Genomic DNA, 18070 nt, shown 5'->3' on the forward strand with positions numbered 1-18070 from the left:
GTGCTAACCACTAAGCCACTGTGCCTGCAAAGCAGCAGAGCTAACCACTGAGCCACTTTGCCTGCAAAGCAGTAGTGCTAACCACTTAGCCACTGTGCCTGCAAAGCAGCAGAGCTAACCACAGAGCCATTGTGCCTGCAAAGCAGCAGAGCAAACCACTGAGCCACTGTGTCTGCAAATCAGCAGTGCTAACCACTAAGCCACTGTGCCTGCAAAGCAGCAGAGCTAACCACTGAGCCACCTTGCCTGCAAAGCAGTAGTGCTAACCACTTAGCCACTGTGCCTGCAAAGCAGCAGAGCTAACCACAGAGCCATTGTGCCTGCAAAGCAGCAGAGCAAACCACTGAGCCACTGTGTCTGCAAATCAGCAGTGCTAACCACTAAGCCACTGTGTCTGCAAAGCAGCAGAGCTAACCACTGAGCCACTTTGCCTGCAAAGCAGTAGTGCTAACCACTTAGCCACTGTGCCTGCAAAGCAGCAGATGTAACCACTGAGTCACTGCATTTGAGATCAGCAGTGCTAAATACTGAGCCACTGTGCCTGCAAAGCAGCAGTGCTAACCACTGAGCCACTGTGCCTCCAAAGCAGCAGTGCTATCCACTGAGCCACTGTGCCTGCAAAACAGTAGTGCCAACCACTGTGCCAGTGTGCCTGCAAAACAGTAGTGCTAACCACTGAGACACTGTGTCTGCAAAACAGCAGTACTAATCACTGAGCCACTGTGCCTGAAAAACACTAGGGCTGGTCACTGAGCCACTATGTCTGTGAAGCAGTAGCCCTAACCACTGAGTCACTGTACTGTTTTGTTCTGGCTTCCATTTACAAAACTATATTTAACAGCCATAATACAGTGTTTTTTCAGAGGATATATAATAGATTTTGTTAGGTACTAGTCTTCCATCACTGAGAACCCAAATCTTAGAAAAAAAAATGGGAGTACTCAAGCCAAGTAAGATAACCACGCCTTGTGACAGGCAGAATAGAGAGGTGGCCATTAAAGGTTCTCTGTCAGCACAGGATGACTGTTCAAACTAAGTCCTACTGCTCGGTGCTTTATGGCGTGGCCAATCATTTAAATACACCTTCCCCCCGCGTGTCATTCCTCTATCTTTATCCCCTCTTCTTTGATTGACAGCTCTGGTTTCATAGAGCTAGAGAAGGGTGGAGATAGCTGGAAAACAAGCTGGTGGGAAGGTGTAGTTAAATGATTGGTCACGCTAGCATGCAACAAGTACCTGTTCCTGGATTGAACAAGTCATCCTGTGCTGACAGAGTCCCTTTAAATTCTGCCTTGCTGGTAGATTTTCAGTGTAGGAAGTAGCAATTGCAATAAAAAAGAGATGTTAACTACATCCTGATTGTATAATTACCTTTTACCAAAACTCAAAGTTCACCAAAGAAAGGCCTGTAACATCTAAAGAGACATTATTTATAGTTACATGGAAAATTATGATGTCTTAAAATAGATTAGATTAATAGGCATCACAAATGGATAAAGTGATGATTTAGGACGGTAACTATTTGTCTTTTAAATCTTCCAGATAGCCATGGAGATAAATCTTATGACTTTGGAAACCCATTATCTTGCTAGCATGCATATTAGTAATTAAATGCTAAAGACTCATAGCTATATTTTAAAATGAAAAGCAGTACATGATGTTCTAGGATTTAATGTTCATATTGTGTTCAATTATTACTGCATATTTTAACATATCACAAGCTGAACTTAGAATTTTCCAAATATGATATTTTAATTTTTTGTTAATGAGATTATCAGTGAATTCCATCCACAATGGGACATACTTTAAAAAGAAGGTTGTAGTAGGTGTTGGTTTGGTACATAACCATCTCTACATTTTGGGACATGAGAGTTTGAAGACTATTTTTCCGAGTTGAGTCGAGCATAGTAATTCAAGATGACTCGCGACCCTCTTTAAACAACCTTTTAAGTGGATTAGAGAGGGCTGGAAAAGGGTAAAAAAAAAACCTTTTACTTGCCTCTCTTAAGCCCTCCCCATGAGTGTCTCGCTGCCATTGGTCATCCAATTGGTTCTTCTAACTATGTCTTCTATCTTCCGTCCAGAATTTCCATTTGCTAGGCCAGACACACAACAATGATGCGCATTATGCCCTACATGACCATGTGGGGGTCTAGTAAATGGAAGACCTGCCTGGAAGGAGGATAGAAGCAAAACAAAGATGATAGCACACAGACGATCGAAGAGCCAACTGGAGGACCTACGATACAGGTATAAGAATGGGCAAAGAAAGGTCTAAGATTGTTTTAACCCACATTTGATTCAATTTGCTTTGAATTCATTTTATGAAGGCAGCAATCTCTTCCATTCCTCCATGTTGGTTGATGAACTTGGTGACTAGTAGGCTTAATGGGCAGTTCCACTGAAAAAGAAGTACATTACTGTCCAGCTGGGCAGTATATGTTCTTCCACCCATTAATATTATTGTACCTAAACATGTAATTGAAAATCCTTCTAGTTGTTCAATCACTGGGGCAGGCTAGTAGTCCAATTGGTGTAGGAATTTGAGGGCTAATGGGGAGTATGACTTCCTGTTTGAATCCTCATATCACCCTGGCAGGTTACTGGTTATTCTACAGATAGACTGCTTTGGTGTGCATATAGTGAAATGTCCTTCTGTTTTCTGAACCGGCTTTTGTTCCAAGTTTACTCTGCAGCTTAACGCTTGGCTGCCCTTCTGGACTTGACCTTTGGACTGCCTACTCTTTTTTCCCCAAGGTCTCTACAATATCAGATATGATTTTGTTGTAAAACTGTTTTAAGTTTTGTCCAAACTCAGAGACATTTCTTAACATATAACATATATAACATTTAGTTTCTACCTTATATAGACCTTTCATTGCAATTCTAGAGATTTTTTTATATTCAGGTTTGGAGGCTGTTGTAACGTTACATCTTTTCTATCATATCTTATATTTAATATATCAATTGTTGATAGACAAATTAAGTTTTGTAAAAGAGAATTTTTCATCATTTCTTGGAACGCTCACTAAGATTAACGCTTATAATTTACAAATACACAGTATTTTGAGGGTTTTAGATTAAGGTTTTAACTTAAACAGTACATTGTATCAGGAGAACTGTTAGAAGATACCACAAGTCTACAATTTAGCAATAATGAAGGCACTGCACTGTGACTCTAACACTTTATGTTCTCTTCACAAATAAACAAAAGTAATTTTTCCAACCAAATATTAAAAGTTTGTGCTTTCAAATTTCTTATCAGGACTGAGGAAATTTGCTACCCTCATTCTCATCTGTAAACCTTATGCTAGTGCTTAATGCAACATTTTAGAGGTCCTCACTCTTCCTCAAAAGTAGTCATCACTTATATGCTTCATTCATACATCTGTAGGTCATGCCCCAGAACAGACGTGATGCACAGACTGTCTGTAGGTTTCCAGACCCGAACTTGACAGCCATATATCGGATTATGAGGATTTTAAAGGCTGGGTTGGGAGACGCAAGGCTGTTCCATGAATCTGGACCAGATGTACAAATGTAGCATTAGAAAACGTTACTATTTGTAGCCCTCCTAAACTATAATAAGTTAACACCTGTTTATTATATTATCTATGACTGTCTTTCTTCACGGATATCCATAAATATCCCAGATATCAGCATATTTTATTATAAGGGCATTTTACTGCATATTTTATAACTTATGTTCAGAATATATTAATAAGGATGGGTTCACACAAGGGTTAGGAATAGGAACATAAAAACAGGCAATGGATCCATAACATGACAGACACAAACTGTGCTCAATGGACCTCAGTAAATAGACTGGAGTCCATTAGCTTTCCATTAGGGTGTTCATCATTTTAACTGGAAAACTGATGCAGAATGCAACACTTTTTCCTTTTAAAGGCTTCAATGCAGATGTGAGCAAATCCTTTAAGACAACTTGACAGCTGATACATGCTGCAAGTTTCAAGGGCAGCATGTCTTAGGCACTGGCCATATGAACTCAGCTAGATATGTTTTATTCTGAAACGCTGTGGTGTTTCAGAGAAAAATATACTTTAAAAGTCACCGGGGACCGAGCATTGCTGGAGACTAGTTGGACCCCAACTGCTGCCAGGATTGAGAGGTCTCTACCTATGTGCACTTATAGGCAGAGCATGCAAAACAGAAGCCGCGGAGACACCATCACATGTTTCTCAACGCAAGCAATGACCAGCCAGGTCTTTCCCCGGGAAGGAACAACCACGGGAAGGGCAGTCTCCAATGAAGGAAACCACCTATGCCAAAACATGGTATCCATCCACAGACAGCTGTTTCGGGGTATTGCCCCTCATCAGTGTGGAGTAGGAAACTGGCTGGTAGGAGCAATGCCTAGTAAAAGACTAGGCAGAGACCTGTCATGAAGAGGCCGCCAGAGACCTGTCTGTCTGGCTAGTATCCAGTGCTGCTCAGTCCCCAGTGGCTGTTAAAACTCACAGCATTTCAGAGTCAAAAATACCTGGCTGAGATAATACAGCCAGTGGCTTATATATGCTGTCTGTAGATCGGGCAGAATGTATCCACTGTCATGTTCACTTTAAATGTACAATTGGCAGTGTTGCATTTTTCCATAGTATTGAATTACATGTTGCTGTACAACAGATCTCTTAGTCACAATTCTTTACATCCAAGTATCACAATATCATAAAAATATGCTAAAAAAAATGTTTATTTAATCCCATCAAGGTTAGTGTAGTCATCTGTAGTCATCTGACAAATTCAACAAATTTCCCTTCGTAATAGTCTCTTTTCACTAGGCATTCATGCCTTTAACCCCTTCGCACCCGAGCCTGTTTTTGCCTTTATGACCGGGCCAATTTTTTCAATTCTGACCAGTGTCACTTTATGAGGTCATAACTCTAGAACGCTTCAACGGATCCTGCTGATACTGACATTGTTTTCTCGTGCCATATTGTACTTCATGATGGTGGTAAAATTTCTTAGATATGAACTGCGCTTATTTGTTAAAAAAATCAAAATTTTTCAAACTTTTAATTTTTATGCCCTTAAATCAGAGAGTGATATCGCACAAAATAGTTAATAAATAACATTTCCCACATGTCTAGTTTACATCTGCACAATTTTGGAAGCATAATTTTTTTTTTTTAGGACGTTATAAGGGTTAAAAGTTGACCAGCAGATTTCTCATTTTTACAACAAAATTTACAACACTATTTTTTTGGGGACCACCTCACATTTGAAGTGAGTTTGGGGAGTCAATATGACAGAAAATACCCAAAAGTGACACCATTCTAAAAACTTCACCTCTCAATGTACTCAAAACCACATTCAAGAAGTTTATTAACCCTTCAGGTGCTTCACATGAATGAATGGAATGTGGAAGGAAAAAATAAACATTTAACTTTTTTTCACAAACATTTTACTTCAGAACCATTTTTTTTTATTTTCACAAGTGTAAAAAGAGAAAATGAACCACAAAATTTTTTGTGCAATTTCTCCCGAATACGCCGATACCCATATGTGGGGCTAAACCACTGTTTGAGCACACGGCAGAGCTCAGAACGGATGGAGTGCCGTTTGACTTTTTCAATGCAGAATTGGCAGGAATTGAGATCGGATGCCATGTCGCATTTGGAGAGCCCCTGATGTACCTAAACAGTGGAAACCCCCCACAAGTGAGCCCATTTTGGAAACTAGACCCCTTAAAGAACTTATCTAGATGTGTTGTGAACACTTTGAACCCCCAAGTGCTTCACAGAAGTTTATAACGTAGAGCCATGAAAATAAAAAATCATTTTTTTTCCACAAAATGACCTTTTAGCCCCCAATTTTTATTTTCACAAGGGTAACAGGAGAAATTGGACCCCAAAAGTTGTTGTCCAATTTGTCCTGAGTACGCTGATACCCTATATGTGGAAGAAAACTACTGTTTGGGCACACGGTGGGGCTCGGAAGGGAAGTAGTGACGTTCTGGAATGCAGACTTTGATGGAATGGTCTGCGGGTGTCATGTGCGTTTGCAGAGCCCCTGATGTACCTAAACAGTGGAAACCCCCCCACAAATGACCCCATTTTGGAAACTAGACCCTCCAAGGAAGTTATCTAGATGTGTGGTGAGCACTTTGAACCCCAAGTGTTTCACTAAAGTTTATAATGTAGAGCCGTTAAAATAAAAAAAATCATTTTTTTTCCACAAAAATGATCTTTTAGCCCCCAATTTTTATTTTCACAAGGGTAACAGGAGAAATTGGACCCTAAGAGTTGTTGTCCAATTTGTCCTGAGTACGCTGGTACCCCATATGTGGGAGAAAACTACTGTTTGGGCACACGTCGGGGCTCGGAAGGGAAGTAGTGACGTTCTGAAATGCAGACTTTGATGGAATGGTCTGCGGGCGTCATGTTGCCTTTACAGAGCCCCTGATGTATCAAAACAGTGGAAACCCCCAATTCTAATTCCAACCCTAACCCCAACACACCCCTAACCCTAATCCCAACCCTAACCATAACCCTAACCACAAACCTAACACCAACACACCCATAACCCTAATCCCAGCCCAAGCATTAGCTCTAAGCCTAGCCCTAACCCTAACCCTAACCCTCACCCTAGCCCTAACTCTAACCCTAGCCCTAACCCTAACCCTAGCGCTAACCCTAGCACTAACAATAACCCTAGCCCTAGCCCTAACCTGCGTGCCTGCTTTTTTTTTTCTTTACTTTTTTTTTCTTTTTGTGACAAGATCGCTGCCCTGCGATCTGACTCAGTAACGCCACTTCTCCTCTGATCTCACACTGACAGATGATCAGAGGAGAAGCAGCGTTACTGTGTGACAAGATCGCTGCCTGGCACATAGTAACGTGACTTCTCCTCTGATCTCACACTGACAGATGATCAGAGGAGAAGCAGCGTTACTGTGTGACAAGATCGCTGCCTGGCACAGCTGTGCCAGGCAGCGATCAGCTGTGCCAGGTAGCGATCTAGTCACACAGTAACGCTGCTTCTCCTCTGATCATCTGTCAGTGTGAGATCAGAGGAGAAGTCGCATTACAATGAGTGAGATCGCCGGGAAACAAGCAGCTTTCCCAGCGAGCGCTCTCATTGGCTGCTGTGACGCTGACGTCATCAGGACCTGAACCAATCAGGTCTCGATGGCGTCGGGGGTCCCAGCATGCATTGTGCACCAGGATCCCCGCGTTGTAAGGTATGTGGGGGTCCCGGGGGGCACAAAACCACCGACAGTAGATAAACGTGGCGCTGCACAAAGCCCAGCAAGCGCCAACGTTTATCTACTGTGGGTGGTCGGGAAGCGGTTAAATGATAAGTTTCTGATAAAAATGCTTTCCACTGTTGATTAATTCAGTGTCCTATTAATAATGCCTTTTGTTTTATTACCTTTGATTTTCTTTTTTTCCATAGTTTCTGATCACTGACCTATGCTTATTTAATCTTATTTCCACCAGTGAGGAAGTTTGGCACAAATTATATCTGGAAAGCTAAAATGAATCAAACTTTTGTGAAGCATGAAAAGGTATTACTGCAGAATTTCCACTGTCAACTGAGCAATGACTGTAGATCTACTTAAGTCACATTTGAATGTAACCTCAATTCACCACACAAATGTCTAAAGGTAGCCTATATAGATAAAGTATATACTCTTGAAAATATAAGAAGGAAAAATCATGGAGTTATTGAAATTGCATAATCATTAGACAGGCTAAAGATAAGCAAATTGATGAAAAAATGAAAAAAAAAATGTCAAAACATCTCAATTTATTCAGAATGGAGTATGAGCACAACATAAAGAAATACAGGCACTCATAGGACAGAGTTAGAGGTAGGTGGAAGGTCCTTAAAGATGTTTTCAAGGAATTAGGCTGCAAGCTTAAAGCAAAGACCTTCAAGGTGGTGTTTTCTGAAATACTGCCTGTACCACGTGTCACGCCAGAGAGGCAGCGGGAGATTAGAGAGATAAATAAGTGGCTCAGGAAGGAAGGGTTTGGGTTCCTGGAGAACTGGGCCGACTTCTCAGTTGGCTACAGGTTCCACGCTAGGGATGGGCTGCACCTCAATGGGGAGGGTGCAGCTGTGCTGGGAGATAAAATGGCTAGAAGGTTGGAGGAGTGCTTAAACTAGGGACTGGGGGGAGGGTATTCATTTTATAGGAGGGGAAGATAGTGCAGATAGTGACCTGGGCACAAATAAATAAATTGGGGGTGGCATGGGGGGTGGGGCTAGAACAGTTAATATTTTAAGAAAGGATAGAGTTACAGAGATATATAAAGGGCATGTATGATAAAGCCAGTAAGCTTAACCACTACTGTGGGTAAAATCCTGGAGGGCTTTCTAAGAGATGCTATACTGGAGTATCTGAAGAAGAACCAATGACTCAATATCAACATGGTTTTACGAGGGACCATTCCTGTCAGACTAATCTGATGAGTTTCTATGAAGAAGTTCCGGACTGGACCAAGGAAACGCAGTGGATGGGGTGTATATGGATTTTTCAAAAGCTTTCCATATGGTGCCATAGAAAAGGTTGATACATAAAATGTGAACAATGGGGATAGGGGAAAATATGTGTAATTGGGTTAAGAGCTGGCTCAGGGATAGGAAACAAAGGGTGGTTATTAATGGAGCACACTCGGACTGGGTCACAGTAAACAGTGGGGTACCGTGGGGTCAGTATTGAGCCCACTTCTTTTTAACATATTTAATAATTACCTTGTAGGGGGCATAGAGAGTAGAATTTCAATATTTGCAGATGACACTAAACTCTGCAGGGTAATCAATACACAGGAGGACAATTTTATATTACAGGAAGATTTATGTAGACTAGAAGCTTGAGCTGATAAATGGCAAATGAGCTTTAATGGGGATAAATGTAAGGTCATGCACTTGGGTAGAACAAACAAAATGTATAATTATGTGCTTAATTGTAAAACACTGGGTAAAACTGTTACTGAAAAAGACCTAGGTGTATGGGTGGACAACAAACTCTCATTTAGTGGCCAGTGTCAAGCAGCTGCTGCAAAGGCAAATAAAATGAGATGCATTAAAAGAGGCATAGATGCTCATGAGGAGAACATAATTTTACCTCTATATAAGTCACTGGTGCGACCACACTTAGAATATGAATGGCAGACTAGGGCACACAAATCACCACATTAACAGACGGAGCTTTTTATCTGAAGTATTGCGGTGTATAGTTTAGTCAAAAAACAGAGGTGCTTGCATGAAGAAACATGAATATTTCAATGTATCATGAAAAAAGAAGAAAAATGCAGCACTCACCAATAGAGCTGAAAAACTGTGCGTCTTTATTTCACATGAATTCCATCAATAGATGTGTGGACATGCAGAGCGTTAGAGGAATGCTAGGGGAGGGAGGTGCCGGACAATGGCCGTTTCGCGATTACTCGCTTCTACAGGTCCAGGTAGAAGCGAGTAATCGCGAAACGGCCTTTGTCTGGCACCTCCCGCCCCAAGAATTTCTCTAACGTCCTGCATGTCCACATAGCTGTTGAAGGAATTCATGTGAAATAAAGACGCACAGTTTTTCATCTCTATTGGTGAGTGCTGCGTTTTTCTTCTTTTTTCAGAAGTGATGTCAATGCAGAATCTGTTAGCTAGATATCTGGCACGGAGCACAATGTCCTGCTAAAGCCTTCTGATTGTTTGTGAAGACAATGTTTGTTGCCTTTGGTTTAGTATGTGATCTCCAATTTCACTTGCAGTACAGAATAGATTAATAAAAGAATCAGTGGTATGGCCATTTTTTCAAAGTGGCCCAGGAATTGTTTTTCAGCACAACAATACAAGGCTACATGTTTCTCATGCTACTGTGAGCAGCCTGCATAGACTAAAGCCCAGGTCACACTAAGCGAGATCGCTAGCAAGATCGCTGCTGAGTCACAAGTTTTGTGATGCAACAGTGACCTCAGCAGCGATCTTGCTGTGTGTGACACCTATCAGCGACCGGCCCGCCCGCCGGGTATCGCTGATCGTGCAGGAGTGTCCTGGGCCATTTTTTGATCATTGGTCTCTCACTGGCCAGCACGCATCGATCAGCGAGCTCCCAGCGCTATAAGCAGATGCTGGGAGCTGGTGTCCAAGGTAAACAGTGGGTAACAGCGCGCGCCTCGCTTAGTTACCCGCTGTGTACCCTGGATACCAGCGTACTCGTGCTGGGAGCTGGTATCCAAGGTAAACAGCGGGTAACTAAGCGCTGCACGTGCTTAGTTACCCACTGTTTACATTGGATACCAGCTCCCAGCGCGAGCACGCTGGTATCCAGGGTAAACAGCGGCTAACTAAGCGGCGCGAGGGCTTAGTTACCCGCATCCTCGCTGGTCCTGATCTCTGGTGAGTCTGCCTGTTTGACAGCTCACCAGCGATCATGTAGCGACACACCAGTGATCCTGACCAGGTCATATCGTTGTCGGGATCGCTGGTACGTTGCGATGTGTAATGAAACCCTAAGTGTGCTACCTTGGCAAGCAGCGTCTTTAAACAAGTCTCACCATCAACCACATCTGGGACGCCATTGATAGGCAAATGCAAAAACAGCAAAAAATCTTGCATTTAGCGACACAGAACATTCATTACCTCATTAATAGCATGCCAAGGCACGTAAGTGCATGTATTTCTTTGAGTGGTGCTTATTCTTGATATTGTATAAATCAAGGAGTTTGGAAACTTTGGTTTCCATTTTTTACAATTGCATAAGATTAACATATCTATCAATCCTGCAATTTCCATAATGTCACAACTTTTTGCTAATGGTGTTGTACTTCCAATGTTTAGGAGTGTATACGTCTGCTATAAGGCAAGAATAACTTGAAGGGAGCAATATGGGGGGAGACAGTGTGGGGATGGGAACAGCATGAGGGAGCACAGTATTTAGAGGGGCAATATGGATAAAGGACTGTGTGGGAAGATACTATGGAGAGGTGGTGGCATGGTATGAGAGAACGTTGTGATGAGGGAGCAACATTGGGGGACAGTGTGGAGATGGCAAGGGTGAAAGAGAAAACAGTGGACAGGGAATAGCATAAAGTATGGACTGTGTGACGGTTATAATTTATAAGAGATGATGGCATGGCAATTATAGTTCACAAGAGAAAACAGTGTGCTGTTCCTGGTTTGTAAAAAAGGACGGTGTGGTGGTTATGGTTCATAAGCGTGGACAGAGTGACATTTATAATTCATAAATGCGGACAGAGTGGCAGTCATAGCTCATAAGGGCAGATGATGTAGCAGTTATAGTTCATTAGATCAAACAGTATGGCGATTATAGTTTACAAGGACAGACAATGTGGCAGTTATAGTTCTTAAAGGAGGACAGCATGGTAGTTGTAGTTCACAATAAAGACCTGTGTGGCAGTTATAATTATCCTATTGGACAAACAATACCTTGACGCCAAACTAGTCTGTTTCTGCCCTGAGCCGATTCTTCCCAGCACTGCTGCAGATGATTGACAGGTTTCATCCTATGAACACATTAGGGAAGAGACCTGTCAATCACCTGCAGTGACCTTGGGAATAGCTGGCCAATGGAAGAGCCGGGTCAGTCTTGTCTCCGGCTATGGTCCCCAGCCGTGGTTTGGCTAATATGAATCACCTGACAGGTTCCCTTTGATAACGTGCTTTGACCTATTAAGTCAATTATCAGACCGTACAACAGCTGGTAGTTTCAGTCATCAAGATGTTGTACAAATGTAGAAAAGAATGGCAACTTTCATAAAAAAGTAGTGCCACACCTGTCTACAAGTTATGTGTGATATGACAGGTCAGATTCATTTATTTCACTGGAGATTTTCTGCATAGCAAGACATAGTCCATGTATAGGAGGGGTGGAGACCCTAAAAGAAAGCAGCCATGTATATATGCTAAATAGAATAATAATATTAATCTTTATTGTTATATAGCACCAACATAGTCTGCAGCAATTCACAGTTTGCACACATTTGCACCGATGGGGCTCACAATTTAACTTCCCTATCTTTGGATAGGGATAGTACAGTATGTCTTTGAAATGTGGGAGGAAACTGGAGGACCCGAAGGAAACCCACGCAAATACGGGGAGAACATACAAACTCATTGCAGATATTGTGCTTAGTGAGATTTGAACCCAGGACTCCAGCGCTGCAGTGCTAACCACTGAGCCACCGTGCTGCCCTAGAATGTCATTATTAGATACTCTGGGACAGATTTAATAGTACTAATTTTAAGACAGAATGATCTAAGACTAGAAAGTCCTAAAACATACCAAATGTATCAAAATGGCTGATTATGTTTGATAAATCTGGTGGACTTTTAGACAGTGTAGTTTAAGTTCTAACCACATATTAGTTGGCTGTCTTTGCCCCAACAATTCTGATAACATTTCGAAACACAAGTCTAGGAAAAAAGAATAATGGAAGTTCTTTTTCAAATGTGATGCTGTAAAAACTTAAGTGATGTCTATGTGTGCTAATAAACGGCATCTTCTCCAGTGTCCAGCCCCTCTCTCTTTCTCTTCTACGTCACGTGATGGCATTTTTGACCAGTAGGATCACACTGCACTCATTCTGTGAGTTGGAAGTCTCTTGTACAATAAATGTGTATGGAGCCTTGTTCTGACGCTCGAGAGGCTTACAATTTTAAAGCTACACTATATGTGAGTCAGCAAATCAGAAGAATAGTCTTGTGACTCAGAAAAATACTGAAAGGGTTCTGGAAACTGAGGAAGATGGCAATCAGAGTATATCAACACACTTAAACTAACATTCACACAGAGTCAGTGAGTAAAAAAAATTACCAAAATGATTTTACCAAAATGAGCCTGTCGGTCGATTCACGTTGCCCAAACCATGTGCAGCTTGATTCAAAGCCTGGCTGCACAATTGAAGCCAAGTATGTGTTTCTCTGAAATGGCAGAGAATAAACAAAATTTAAAGACCCCAATGCACATTTCACATCAGCTTCTTCAGGGGGCATATCAGGTTCACACGCCCCTTGAAGAAGCTGATGCAAAACACGCGTTGGAGTCTGTCACATCAAGCATCAGGTAAAATCCTCTCTTGGTACTCTGTTCCCCTCTTGGGACCCTATATTTGTCAGAACGACCATGACAGGGTGCATTGACCTCTGGACTCTATATCGTTTACTATGACTGGCATGCTGCTATGCTCTGGGAACTTTCCCATTATCTAATTCAGAATGCACTACTCTTACCCATAGTATCATTTATACCTGTGAATTCCTGTTGGACCATACATTCGCCCTTATGCACGCAGCACTTTATGAGTGCCCCTACTGAATGTTGGTTGTGTTATCTGTCTGCCACTATATATTATTTAATATGTTGCTATAATTATTTGATTGCCTTGGTGCTGGGTGTACTCTTTTTACTTCTCCCTATTATTAAATGTGTTTTTTATTTGTATCTATTGTTTGTTTAATAAAGTGTCATTCTATATATCTACCTACATGCGTATATTGCTTCCCTATCTTACAGGATTATCACTTAGCTATATGAACTGTACTCATGGCTCAAGTCTAACCCTATGCTCTATGGACTACTCACATTATACCATAACACTTTACATTCTAATATGCTGTACATAACCATCATACAAAATGAAAGTCACGCATCACTATTCGTATTACATATGACACCGCATAACACTGTACACATAGCATGATTGTTGTCTTCAGGAGTAAGAAAGCAGCAGTGACAGTCTATCCCTTTTACACAGCTGTAGTATTCGCAGGTACGCAGGATGCAGTGACGAGACGGGAGCTGTAGTGAGCTTAAATGCAACTTTTAAAGGCCCCTGAAGAGTTCCTCAGCGTTGGGCCTCCTGGTGGAGGCGGGATGGCGGTGGCCGGGGGCCTTGACGTATAGGCCGCAGCCACAGGCTGGGGTCAGGCAGCGGCAGCCGCAGAGGGCAGTGGGCAGGCCGCAACCGTGGGCTGGAGTCGGGCAGCGGCCGCCGCCGGTGGCAGCTGGCAGACCACAGCCGCAGGCTGGAGTCGGGCAGTGGCGGCTGCAGAAGGCAGCGGGCAGGCCGCAGCCATGGGCGGCCTTGGATGATGGCAGGCGGGCCGCAACTGCAGGCTGGAGTCGGGCAGTGGCAGCCGCTGATGGCAGCAGGCTGGCCGCAGCCGCGGGTCTAAGTGCCGGAAGTGCGAGCGTGGTCGTCCGGTCGGCGTCCCTCTACTGGGCTCCTTGGTGCCGTCTGCTCCTTGATCGTGGTGAGTCCCCCTCCAATCTCTCTGGTCGACGCTCACTCCTTCTGGCTCTCTGGCGCCATCTAGGCTTCCTGCTCCATCTCACCCGTTCTGTTGAGTGCCCCCTGCTGGCGTTCTGAGTTTCTTTTATACCTGCTCCGCCCCCACTTCTTCTAGAACTGTCCCAGGTCCATCCTCTAATTATGTCCCCCGGAAACAGTTCACCTAGGAACCTTGGTGACAGTCTCCTTGGTTCCGGCCCGGTTACATAGTGGAAACTCTCCCCCCTACACAGCCAAGCTCTAATTCATGCTACTCATAATTTGGGCAGCATGAATCTGACACGTTCCCTTTATAAAGGTACAATTTAGGTGGTGCTTGGGTAGCTTGTTAGAATGTAGTCAATGGTAGATTAAATCCACATCAGGAAGTGGGAAATGGCACCAGGAAAGAACAATGACCGTACCGTGTTAATGAATGTATGAGGGAATCAACAAGGTGGTGGTGTGCTGTCCAGTAAAACTGTGAAGAGCAGTATTCAGGGAAAATTGTTAACTTTCTTAAAGTCCACAAATCTACAGATCACAAATTAGTTTTCAGCTTTGGACAGAATCCTTCATCAAGTAATCACCTGACGAAAGCTACTGTCCAGAGACCACACTCTAACAAGCAACAACTCTTCCAATTAGGCCATACATTCTTCTCAAGAGAAACAGAAAAAGTTCCTGAAATTCCTAAGAAATGTAATACATTAAATGTACAAAATGTTTGTTAAAAAAATAAAATAATCCAGGAGCCAAACCTGTGTTTTATATGCGGTGCATCACAGACCAGAAAAATACAGTAAACAAAGAGTTTCTATTGAACGGAAGAGAACTATTGAATGTAAATTGTCTATTTTTAATGCATTAAATAGATTCACATCAAATTGTATGGAATAGTAAGAGTAGTGTTTGCGTTAAATATTTCTTTTTTCACTGTGTTAATCCAGGTTTGACCTAGTTTTAATCCTGAAAAAAGGCTTAGGACACACAGATCTGTTTCCATTTTGTATACATAATACATATGTGTGTGCCTGTTCTTCATTTAGGATTGCTGTGTAATGCAACAGGTACACTGACACATTATTCATTTTATTACCGTTTTATTATCAGAAATGCACCAAACATCATACATTTATATATTGTTTTTCAAAAATAATATTTTGTTTCTATCTTTTTGAAAAGTTTACTTTATTCATTGTGACTAGACTTGAGCAAAAATATTTCCAGGACACTGGTCTAGTGGCCAGTAAATAAATAAATAAACATTAATAAAGTAATAAATAAAATAGCGGCCACATCAGAAGTCTCGAGCTGCAAGATCAGAGACCTGCAAATCTCCTCCTACATGCACGGCATACCTAGCGCCTCTTCAGATTAACAAACCTGGAGCAATGTCATCTTTGCACCATAATGCAAGCATGAAGTTGTGCTGGGTCTACTAATCAGAAGAGACAAAGGGGACTCCGGCATATTGGAGAGGTTCACAGAGCGCTGGCTCGGCAGTTACAGACCTCCAATTTGGCCACTGGACCAGGATTCAGGGAATCTATTTGTCCACCTTTAATTGACACATCTTTCCATGTAAAAATACTGTAAATATTGCAATTCTCATAAGTGCTTTTACCTTAAGGTCAAAGAGACTACTCTCCAGACAGGTCCCACAAAAGGCTTGCTTTACTGCATTTAAAAAAAATAAAAATATTAACCCCTTCACCCCGAAGACTGTTTTCACCTTTCTGACCAGGCCAAATTTTACAATTCTGACCAGTGTCATTTTATGTGATAATAACTCTGGAACGCTTCAATGAATCACACTGGTTCTGAGAAAGTTTTCTCATAACATATTGTACTTCATAATTGTAAAATTTTTTCAATATGGCTTACAATTCCAATGGGAAAAAAAGTATTTAGTCAGCCACCAATTGTGCAAGGTCTCCCACTGAGAGAGGCCTGTAATTGATATCATAGGTAGACTACAACTATACGGCTATGTGCACACGGTGCGGATTCTGCTGTGGAATTTTCCGCGCAGATTTTGCTAAATCTGCAGATAAAATGACCTGCGTTTTACCTGCAGTTTTAGTGCAGATTTGGTGCAGTTTTTGTGCGGATTTCCCCTGCAGTTTTCACCTGAAGATTTCTATAATGGAGCAGGTGGAAAACTGCAGCAAAACCGCACAAAAGAAGCGACATGCTGCTTCTTTTATTCCGCACCAAATCTGCGCAGAAAAATCTGCAGCATGTGCACAGCGTTTTTTGCTTTACATAGCCTTAAATGGTACTGTATATCACGTGCAGTTCTGCTGCAGTTCTGCAGGGCCAAATCTGCTGCAGAACTGCACAGAATCTGCACCGTGTGCACAGGGCCTAAGAGTCAAAATGAGAAAACATCCAGAAAATCATCTTGTCTGATTTGGCAATATTTATTTTGCAAATTATGGTGGAAAATAAGTATTTGGTCACCTAAAACCATGCAAGATTTCTGGCTCTCACAGACCTGTAACTTCTTCTTTAAGAGGCTCCTCTGTCCTCCACTTATTATCTGTAGTAATGGCACCTGTTTGAACTTGTTATCAGTATAAAAGACACCTGTCCACAGCCTCAGACAGTCACACTCCAAACTCCACTATGGTGAAGACCAAAGAGCTGTCGAAGTACATCAGAAGGAAAATTGTAGCCCTGCACCAGGCTGGGAAGACTGAATCTGCAATAGACAGGCAGCTTGGTGTTATGAAATCAACTGTGGGAGCAATAATAAGAAAATGGAAGACATACAAGACCACTGATAATCTCCCTCGATCTGGGGCTGCACACAAGATCTCACCCCGTGGGGTTAAAATGATCACAAGAATGGTGAGCAAAAATCCCAGAACCACATGGAGGGACCTAGTGAACGACCTGCAGAGAGCTGGGACCACAGTAACAAATGCTACCATCAGTAACACACTACGTCGCCAAAGACTCAGATCCTACAGTGCCAGATGTGTCCCCATGCTTAAGCCAGTACAAGTCTGGTCCCCTCTGAAGTTTGCTAGAGAGCATTTGGATTATCCAGAAGAGTATTGTGAGAATGTCATATGGACTGATGAAACCAAAGTAGAACTGTTTGGCAGAAATAAAACTTGTCGTGTTTGGAGGAGACTGAATGCTGAGTTGCATCCAAAGAACACCATACCTACTGTGAAGCATGGGGGTGGCAACATCATGCTTGGGGGCTTTTTCTCTGCAAAGGGACCAGGACAACTGATCAGTGTACATGAAAGAATCAATGGGGCCATGTATCATGAGATTTTGAGTGCAAACCTCCTTCCATCAGCAAGGGCATTGAAGATGAAATGTGGATGGGTCTTTCAGCATGATAATGATCATAAGCACACCACCAGGGCAATGAAGTAGTGGCTTTGTAAGAAGCACATGAAGGTCCTGGAGTGTCCTAGCCAGTCTCCAGATCTCAACCCCATAGAAAACCTTTAGAGGGATTTGAAAGTCCATGTTGCCCAGCGACAGGCCCAAAACATCACTGCTCTAGAAGAGATCTGCATGGGCCAACATACCACCAACAGTAGATTAAAAACACATGAGACATGCACAAAAGTGAACAAGTCGATAGAACAGTGTTCACACCATCCAAACAACTGAAACACAGAAAAAACACAGTATAACAAATGTGCAAAAATACTCTGCTGTAAAATATATATATATATATATATATATATATAACAGTAAACAGCAAGTGTTAATAAAAAGATGATAACAAAAACAGGGTATTTAGTTGATACGTTTTTGCAAAGAATGTATACTAAGCCACT

The 18070-nt window shown here is 42.2% G+C and overlaps 1 protein-coding gene across 2 annotated transcripts in view; it reads right to left on the reverse strand.

Annotated features, from left to right (window-relative positions):
* Window positions 1-18070, reverse strand: part of ALKAL1 (ALK and LTK ligand 1) — a 194431-nt gene that overhangs the window by 18934 nt on the left and 157427 nt on the right. The gene's annotated exons all lie outside the window — the stretch shown is intronic.

This window comes from Dendrobates tinctorius, unplaced genomic scaffold (assembly GCF_039654945.1).
Source record: "Dendrobates tinctorius isolate UK_male_01 unplaced genomic scaffold, ASM3965494v1 ptg000081l, whole genome shotgun sequence".
In the NCBI taxonomy this organism is placed as follows: Eukaryota; Metazoa; Chordata; class Amphibia; order Anura; family Dendrobatidae; genus Dendrobates; species Dendrobates tinctorius.